Source organism: Gossypium arboreum, chromosome 6 (genome assembly GCF_025698485.1).
Source record: "Gossypium arboreum isolate Shixiya-1 chromosome 6, ASM2569848v2, whole genome shotgun sequence".
Taxonomy (NCBI): domain Eukaryota; kingdom Viridiplantae; phylum Streptophyta; class Magnoliopsida; order Malvales; family Malvaceae; genus Gossypium; species Gossypium arboreum.
This window is the reverse complement of record NC_069075.1, coordinates 125,080,582-125,089,849: the sequence shown is the minus strand read 5'-3', so window position 1 is coordinate 125,089,849 and position 9,268 is coordinate 125,080,582.

Below are 9,268 nucleotides of genomic sequence, written 5' to 3'. Positions count from 1 at the left end.
CAAGAGAATCAAAGGGGCGTAACGACGGAGAGATCTTTTAACTCTTTCTCGATGCGACTCGATAAAGGTTATTCCCAGATATGTTGATAGCTTACAGTCAGAAGCCAGCTCTTCTTCAAATCGACTGGAGTAGAGGGAAAAAGACCGACTCTTTACTTTAGCATCCCGAAGAGTTCCATTTCTAGGCCCTGGCCCTTCGAAGGCGCTGCTCTGTCGGACCTTTTCTTTGACTTTCCTGGGATGAGTCTTTCGCACGAGATGAAGACCGCTCTTTCGAGCTGCATTCGTACATTTCTTTCAAGCGAGCCAGTCCAAGTCCAGGTTTAGGAGTGAAGATGGGCAAGAAGAGGAGTGTAGGGAGAAGTCATGAAATGAAGACAAGACGAAGGAAATCGGGTTTAGACGGATTCAGACTTCCTTCTGTGATGACTAATTTGTTTTTGTATAAGTTTCCGCTTTCCTTTTCTAATGAAAGAGGCCAAGAGGGGTCAATGCTGGAGACTTCAAGGGAAGAGTGATCGACCGGACTTCATTTCAAAGGAAAGTTAGCAAATTCGATCGAAAAACAATACCTCACTCTGACTAGATAGACACCTACCTTCATTCCATACCAAACAAAGGTAGACAAGACTGCTCTATCCGTAACGTAAGAGAATGCTCGAGAAAGTTCTAACATTAACTAGATTAGATCTTAAAGATAGAAGAAAGATAGGGAGACCTCTTCAGATAGACTACCACATCCTCTCGGATGAAAGGCATGGGGATAAAATAATTTTTAACCTGAAAACTGTTGTCCTTTCGTCGACTATTAGACCTGCTTCAATCCAAACCTCAAGGCTAAGACCACTTATTTCGCATCAACAGAAAAAAGACTGGCATATGTAAGAGCAAAAGCACTGACACTGACTACCGCTCATGCCCCCTAGCCAATTCAAACTCGGATCCTAAGGCCGATGGGTGATTCTCTATAAAGTTTTAATATGACATCACTTTTAGCTGTTGGGTACGAAACTAGACTAGGCTATGATTCACATCTCGAAAGTTCTCAGATCTGGACCTAAGGCCTGGGACTGCTTCTTCCTTATCGCCCGACTATTGCATCGCCTTGACTTGGGCCGGGAACTCAAAAAGAAATTGACCTTGAGCCTGCTAATTAAAGTCAACCTTTGCCTTTTAAAACAGCTATTGCTTGTCTTTCTAAATCATTATGAAGAGTGCCACATCTCTCGATCTCTATCTTCTTTAGCGGACATCGAGGCTTTAAGACCGATTGGCACGTGCCCAAAAAGGGAGACCGGAGACCGCGTCTGAAGCCTTTGCCAACTTTCCGTCTCAGGCAAGAGCTACGGAACTAAAGCACCAACGGCTCCTCTTCCGACTCCGACATTGGCTACTGCTATCGGGTATGAACTTATAAATTAAGCAGTCGATGCCCTGATCCCGGGAATAAGAGAACTTTATCTTCCAGGTATTCACTCATCCCCTCTCAGTGGCAAGAGTGAGTAGATAGCAGAAGTTCTTTCATTCCCCATTCCTGGGATATTAGTGAAGCTTGCCCCTTAAGGGTGTTCTCACCTGTGCTATCAATAAGAAGGAGCCATTTCCCTGGTAGGCTAAGCCAGAAAGAGAGAAAGAGAATGTTAAAAGGCTACGCACCTTGGTCCAGAGCGAGGATTGGGATAAGTTGAACCCGTTCTCTTTAGTTCTATTTTCACTAAGCCGAATCGCTATCTCTGGAACCAAAGTCGTATTTATTCCATATCCTAATGTAATGCCCTTTAAACCACCAACAGGTCCTATTCCGCCAACACTGAAAAAAGGGCTCTCTGCGGCTCAGTTGGTTAGTACCTTAAACTAATTAGCCATTTCCAAGCTGCTCTTTCATAAGCTGTGATGGCTCTTTTGAATAAACGGCATAGTCTATGTCATCTTCCTTTTGCCCAGGAGCATTCGACTGAAGAAGTATGCCATTAGTAAGACTCTCTAGAAGCCTTAGGAGCAATGGAGTCTGGTGAGGTAGCTCTTGTCTCTTGGTCAGCTGTTTCCGCTCGAGTGAAAATGCTTGATGGGGCGAGATTTGCCTTGGGTGAGGTTTAATAAAAAAGTAAAGTAGGACAGCGGTGACCGCGAATGGCTATAGTTCGTCACTCGCGGTATAAAAAGAAGTAAGGAGCTTTCCTAAGCTAAAGCGCTTTCTAGTTTGAGAGATGGAAATGCCTAATCAAGTAGCCAAGAATCATCGATTTCGGAGGGAAAGAACCCAGCTCCAGGGGAAATGAATTTTGGAAGGATCCGATCCCAAGTGACATTGAATCAGTTGGTGTTGGAGGAGTGAATGCCAGTCGAAAGGCGCATCTATGACTTAATACCGAATTTGCCATAGAAGGGCTCGATCCCAGACCTGGGGCGAGAAATGCTTTTTGATTGAACGAAGCCAAGGGGCGAACGGGAAATGCTTTAGGGAACAACCAAGTACCATCCGACAGTCTTAAAGAGTGAAAGAAGCAGGTATTCATAAGCGGGACGACAGCTCAAAATCGCACATTTAGCTTTGTCTGCCAGACCCTTAGTTTCAAGCAGCAAAGGGGGAAGGAGGCCTATCGAAGTCACTTTCCTAGGTTAAGGTAGGTTCAGTGCCCCAGAAGAATCGGTAGTTGTTAGACTAGCTCTGGCTTGATGACTGCTTTCCTTGGTTTCAAAGGCCTGGCTAACAAAGCCAGAACTCCTAATTAAGGGCGGGAAGCGAAGTCACTAACTAGACCAGAGGAAGAGAAAGGATCGATCCCAGACCTAGGCAAAAGGGAATTGATTTAGGTAGGTAAAGGCTCAAGGCCGAGCTCTTTAATATTAAAAATGAAACCCCAGCAGCAAGCCTAGCCCTTAAAGCTTTGAAGCCTGCTTAACTTCAAAAGAGTTGCGTAGGTAGACTATACTATAAGGAATAGTTTAGGGGTTTAAAGAAGAAGACAGATTTATGCCAAAAAGACAGACTTTCCTCGTGTTAGCGAAACTGGAACTGGGATAGCCTCGGGTAATTCAATTGTTTCAGTTCCTGTGACTAGGCTTTCTCTCCGGTGATATTGAATCTCTTGGAGTAAGATCAGTAGGAGGAGCTCACCCCAGGCAAGCTACTTATTAATTAGAACCCGGATAAGTCCGATGGAAATGAATTGAAAAAGAAAAGTATGTTCTCACGGGCTAGGCTAAGCCAGAAAGAGAAAGAGAAAGAGAATGCTAAAGTAAAGACTAGTTAAAGAAGAAGGCGAGCTAGCAGATGAGATAAGCGTAGAAATTCACCCGAGTAAGGCCGACTTAAAGTGGATATAGTTGATCCCGTTAAAAGGGGTTCTCTCTCTTGATTAAGTCATTTCTACTGGCTCAAGCCCAAGGTGAGAAAGACCAGGGGTAACCACCCTTTCTAAAGCGAACGAATGGAACTAAACGACTAGCAATCAATGGGAATGATTAAATAAGTCCGATTCCTCTCGGCGGCACTCTGCTCATGGTTTTAAGGTAAGGAAGTTGAATGTGAACAAGGAATAAGCAGTCTTAGCTGCAGTTACCGTTGAAGGAAGGGAAGACAGCTAACCGCCTTGTAGGCGTAGTTCTTAAGTAATCCCACGCTCAAACCCTATAACCCAAAAGTATAGAGTCAGGCTACGTTCTAACCCCTAGTGCTGGTATATGAGTCTATCCCTCTAACCTGGAGCTATCGTATCCCCTCGTTGTAGTAGGAGAACCAGTCCACTCTCTAACCCTCATCTAACGCTCTAACCTTTCGTCGCTGTAAGTAATTCCCTCTAACCCTTCCTTTAGCCTACTTTCTATCCCGCTAGCAAGGAAGCCACAAACTCATATCCCTAGCCCGCTAATCCATCGTTCTATGGTCACCCTTTTTCGGAAGTAGGGTAAGGTGATTCAAAGTAAGCTAGAGAAAGCTATCCTGTAAGCTAGCCTTGTATGAGTAGGAGTAGGAGTCGGCCAGTGAGTCTCCCCCTGGTTCTAGAGTGAGCAAGGTTATAGAGTAATTCCGAGCTGGAGGAAGCAAGTAAGGAAGAAAGAGGAGCTATTTTACGTAATTCCCTGCCCGAGTAAGCCTCATGTTATTTTAAGGAAGCGGGTGGAGGGTATAGTTATATTTTACAGTCCCCAGTTCTAGAGGAAGGATTGGGATTACTCCCTCGTGCTATCGGTTATAGAGTCAGAGTTGGGAAGTCCCAGGTTCTGGAGGCATTAAGCAAATCAGCTAACCCAGGTGCTAGAGGTTCTTAATCCCAGTAGATAAATAAGTAAGCTAGTCCCAGGTAAGCAAGGTGAGAGCAAAAGGCTTAAGGCAACCCAGGTGCGAGAGTCTTGAGTACGCTAATGAGTAAGGGGATTCTTCATAGAGCTAGAAAGCTTTTAGAGCTAATCCCTGGGCCAGCCAATGAGTATGCCAGTTGATGACTCCCCAGGAGATATTGAATTTGAAGGAAAAAAGGGAAGACAGAAGGAAGGATTGGACTGGTGCTATAGCTTTCCGAGCTAGAGGATATAAAAAGAGTCTTGAGTCAGCCAATGATTAGCGAGCAAGCAAGCCAAGCCGCACGGAAAGGGTCACCGAAGTAGGGGACCGAAGCTAGCGAAGTGAACCGTTAGAAACCGGGGTATAAATAACAACAAGTCAGGCATGAAAGCCAAGTGAAGTGACCAGAGGTTTAGGGTGCGGTGCCAATTCTTAAGAGTGGTGTGAGGCAGTGAGCTAGCCCGCTACAGATGATTGCTGCCTTGCACTTCCAACCGGAAGATAAGATGCCAGGGTCAAATGACTTAAAAAACCCGATTATTTGCACAGATCTGCTAAAATAAAAAAAAAGCCGATTTGAGATCGGAAAGGCAACATCTATCGCAAACCTTAAACTCGTGATTGAACTAAAGAAATGAGGCCATGAATAAGGTTTTTCTCACTACACGAGTAAGAATTTACTAGCCGCCTACTCTATATCTATAAAGATAGACGGATTTCGCCTGCCACTCTACCGAGCTAACCAGGGCGGATGAGCATCTATTTCAAGAAAGGATTGAACAAGGTGTACTTTGTGAAGCGGCTATCGGCTTTAAGAGCACCACGTTAACGCCTAGCCTATTACCTTTACTTAACAACACTACTTCTCCTTCCCCTCTTTCCTGTGCTAGCAAGAAGGAAAAAGAAGGAAATCTAACTCATTTTAAGGTAGAGCTCTTAGAGTCCTACTTCAAGGCAGTTCCTTAGTTAAAGCAAGGAGAGCAGAAAAAGAGGGAAAAAAACCCAATGTTCTTACGCGGGTTGGGAATAAAGGCGACTAAGATCGTCAAGATGTTGATCGGAACACACGACACGACCTAAGTAACCTTAAAATGGGGATGCCAATCTTATACATAAAATACCGCTATCTAAAGTAACAGGGAGCTGCGCTATATCATGGAAGAAGGAGCAAAAAAGCCAGGCATAAAAATGAAAGAATTGATAATCTCCCCGAATTCTTACTTCTCCATCAAGAATCCTGTCTTCTTCTCTATCTCGACGGAAGTATTAGCAGAAATTTTTAATGTTCTTTTATCTTGTTTATATATTGGGTTTAGTATTTGGTGGGCTTTGCCCCCGGAGGTCAGTCTCAGTCAGCTTCTAACAACACCAACGGGATTTGAGATTATGGAGGGGCTTAGAAAGACTGTCGAAGTTCTAATTTCTGCTTTGGAAGAAGGCGAAGCAGCCGAAAGAGCGAAAAACGAAGAAACTCGTGAAGCCTTAAGTGAGCTGCCTGAGTCCCCATCCGCTAGGCCTAAGATGGAGGCTGTGTTGATTGGGTCCATAACACTAGCGTTCTTACTTACCTCGTCTCGTCTTTGGTGACAAAACTTCTCTCGTCCATCTCCGTCTGTGAAAAGCATCGGCATTCTAATTCCATTACCTTATCCTCGTCTTAGGAAGATGAAGAGGAACTCTTGACATCGAAAGCAATTCTTGGGATGAAATAACTCTTCTTAATAAGGAGATGGATGAAATGACTCGAACAATATAATAGAGGAATGAAGTGACTGTACTTACTTTGATATGGACGGACTTATTCGTATTACAAGGAAAGAGACTTAGCCAGTGAGATCAGACAAGGGAAAGATAAGATTATGGGCTATTATTCTTTCATCGTCTCCCTAAGTTTAAAAAGTATTCGAGGGAGGAGAAAGCTCAACAACGGAAGAGGGACTAGATTTCCGTACTATATATAAGTATCTCTTTCATCGTCACCGTATGCTGTGGTCGAGAAAGCCCCTTGTCAGCGTCATTGGAAGTTCATATTTCCTTTTGTATTAGGAGATTTCCAGTGCAATATCCTATTTCCGCATATTTACAGTTCTTTTCGAAGGAGGTCAATAGGAGGTAATAAATAAGGGCTTTTTTTCCCCATGCTAATCCCCATATCTGACTAGCAAGGAGTTGATTATGGCAGATTTATAGTAGGCTTCTCCCGATTGTGAGTGAAAAAGAAAAGAGATAAGCACTGATGGGGGAATACTCTAATGGGCTTAGGGAATAATACTTTAGTATGCTTTACTTTTAGCACTCCTAGAATAGGCTGCTTTGGAGGAAGACTCTATGTAATATGCCCCTCCCCTAATATGCTTTCCTTCTTTTTGATATAGCAGGTGGCTTTCCTAAAAGTGACCACGGCCAGGTCACACACCCGTGGCCACTTATCACATCCCATTTTGGGAAAGATAACTTTTACCCTATTTTCGCACGGTCGTATAGTACGGCCGTGTTTCCGTCTTTCGTTATCACACGGCCTGAAGCACGGCCGTATGATCGGCCTTGTGGAGTTGGGAACCTGTGCTCAAAGACGCTGTTAGTGACCTAGATGTTTAAAAATTGAAATTTAAATAATTTAAAACCGTTAGTACTCGGGTTGCCTCCCGATAAGTGCTTGTTTATAGTCTAAGCTCGACTGTTACCTTGTTGGTTTATTCAAGGTGGTTTGTGGAGTCGTAGCTCCTCTCCATCGTCTTTAAAATTCTCACCATTATAAAGTTTGAGACGATGTCCATTTACTTTGAAAGTATCGTGTGATGGGTGACTTACCTCTATTGTGCCATATGGAAGAACAGATTGAATTACGAAAGGTCCTGACTATCGTGATTTAAGTTTCCCAGGAAACAATAAGTCTTAAGTTGTATAGTAGGACAAGATCTCCAACTTCAATTTGTTTTTGTTGTTTTAAACGAGTGTCATGGCGCCGCTTTGTTGCTTCCTTGTATAGGCGTGAGTTTTCATATGCATTGGCTCACCACTCATCAAGTTTGTTCAGCTGCATCAACCTATTTTTTTCCTGCAAGTTCGGGATCAAGGTTTAGAAAATTAATAGCCCAAAAAGTTTTATGCTCTATTTCGAATGGTAAATGACAACTTTTTCCATAAACAAGTCTGTAAGGTGATGTCCCTATAGGGGTCTTAAAAGCAGTTTTATAAGCCCATAAGGCATCATCTACTTTCATTGCCCAATCTTTTCTGTTTGATTCTACTATTTTTTCAAGGATCCCTTTGATTTCTCGGTTTGCCACTTCAACTTGTCCATTAGTTTGAGGATGGTATGGGGTGGCTGTTCTATGATGAACTTTGTATTTCTTAAGAGTTTTTTCAAATTGGGTATTACAAAAATGAGTGCCCCTATCACTGATAATTGCTTTAGGTGTTCCGAATCTCGAGACGAGTTTCTTAAGGAAACGTACTACCACTCTAGCATCATTAGTAGGTAGAGCTTGGGCTTCCACCCATTTGGACATATAATCAACTGCTACTAAGATGTATTTATTCCCAAATGAACTAAGGAATGGGCCCATGAAATCGATACCTCAAACGTCAAATATTTCACATGAAAGCATATAGTTTTAAAGCATTTCATCACGTTTAGATATGTTACCTATCCGTTGGCATTTGTCACATGAAGTAACGTACCTGTTAGAATCTTTGAATAACGAGGGCCAATAAAAACCTGATTCAAGTATTTTATGTATGGTCTTAGTTCCACTATAGTGTCCTCCAGTTGGCCCTGAGTGGCAATATTCCAATATTTTTGATGTTTCTGATCTTGTAACAAATCTTCTAATGACTTGATCTGCACATCTACGAAAAAGAAAAGGGTCGTCCCAAAAGTAGTTTTCCACATCATTAAAGAATCGCTTTTTTTGCTGGTGTGTTAACCCTTTGGGGATAATGTTAGCGGCTAAAAAATTCACGATGTCTGCAAACCAAGGACCTCAGAGTCAGATATAGTGAAAAATTGTTCTTCAAGAAACGAATCATTTATTTCAACTTCATCTAGTTCTTTGGTATTAGAGTTCTCAAGCCTGGACAGATGATCAGCCGCGAGATTTTCAGCTCCTTTCTTATCCTGAAATTCCAAGTCAAATTCCTGCAATAGAGGAATCCATCGAATGAGTCGAGGTTTTGCATCAGTTTTAGTTAAAAGGTAGCGAAGGGCGGAATGGTCAGTGTAAACAACAACTTTAGATAATATGAGATATGATCGAAATTTATCAAATGCAAAAACCATAGCTAGCAATTCTTTTTCCATAGTAGTATAATTCTCTTGTGCAGCTGTCAAAGTTTTGCTAGCATAATAGATAGGTTGAAAATGCTTGTCTCTTCGCTGTCCCAATACTGCACCTACTGCAAAATCACTCGCATCACACATTAATTCAAATGGTAAGTTCCAATCAGGTGCAATTATGATTGGAGCATTAATTAATTTATACTTTAAATTATTAAATGCTTCTAAACACTCCTGATTGAAATTAAAAGGTATATCTTTTTCTAGCAATTTAGTCAAAGGCTTAGCTATTTTAGAAAAATCCTTAATAAATTTTCTATAAAAACCATCATGTCCTAAAAAGCTTCTAATAGCCTTAACCAAACTAGGAGAGGGTAATTTTTTGATTGTTTCTATTTTAGATTTGTCCACTTCAATCCCTTTACTAGAAGTTTTATGCCCTAATACAATACCTTCTTGAACCATGAAGTGACATTTCTCCAAGTTAAGCACAGGGTTTGTTTCCTCACATCTTATTAAAACTCATTTTAAATTTTTAAGGCCGAGATGGAAAGAGTTACCGAATATCGAGACATCATCCATAAATACTTTCATGATATCTTCCACGAGTTCGTCAAAGATGGCCATCATACAGTGCTGAAAAGTGGCAGGAGCATTGCATAATCCAAAAGGCATTCTACGATAAGCAAACGTACCATATGGGC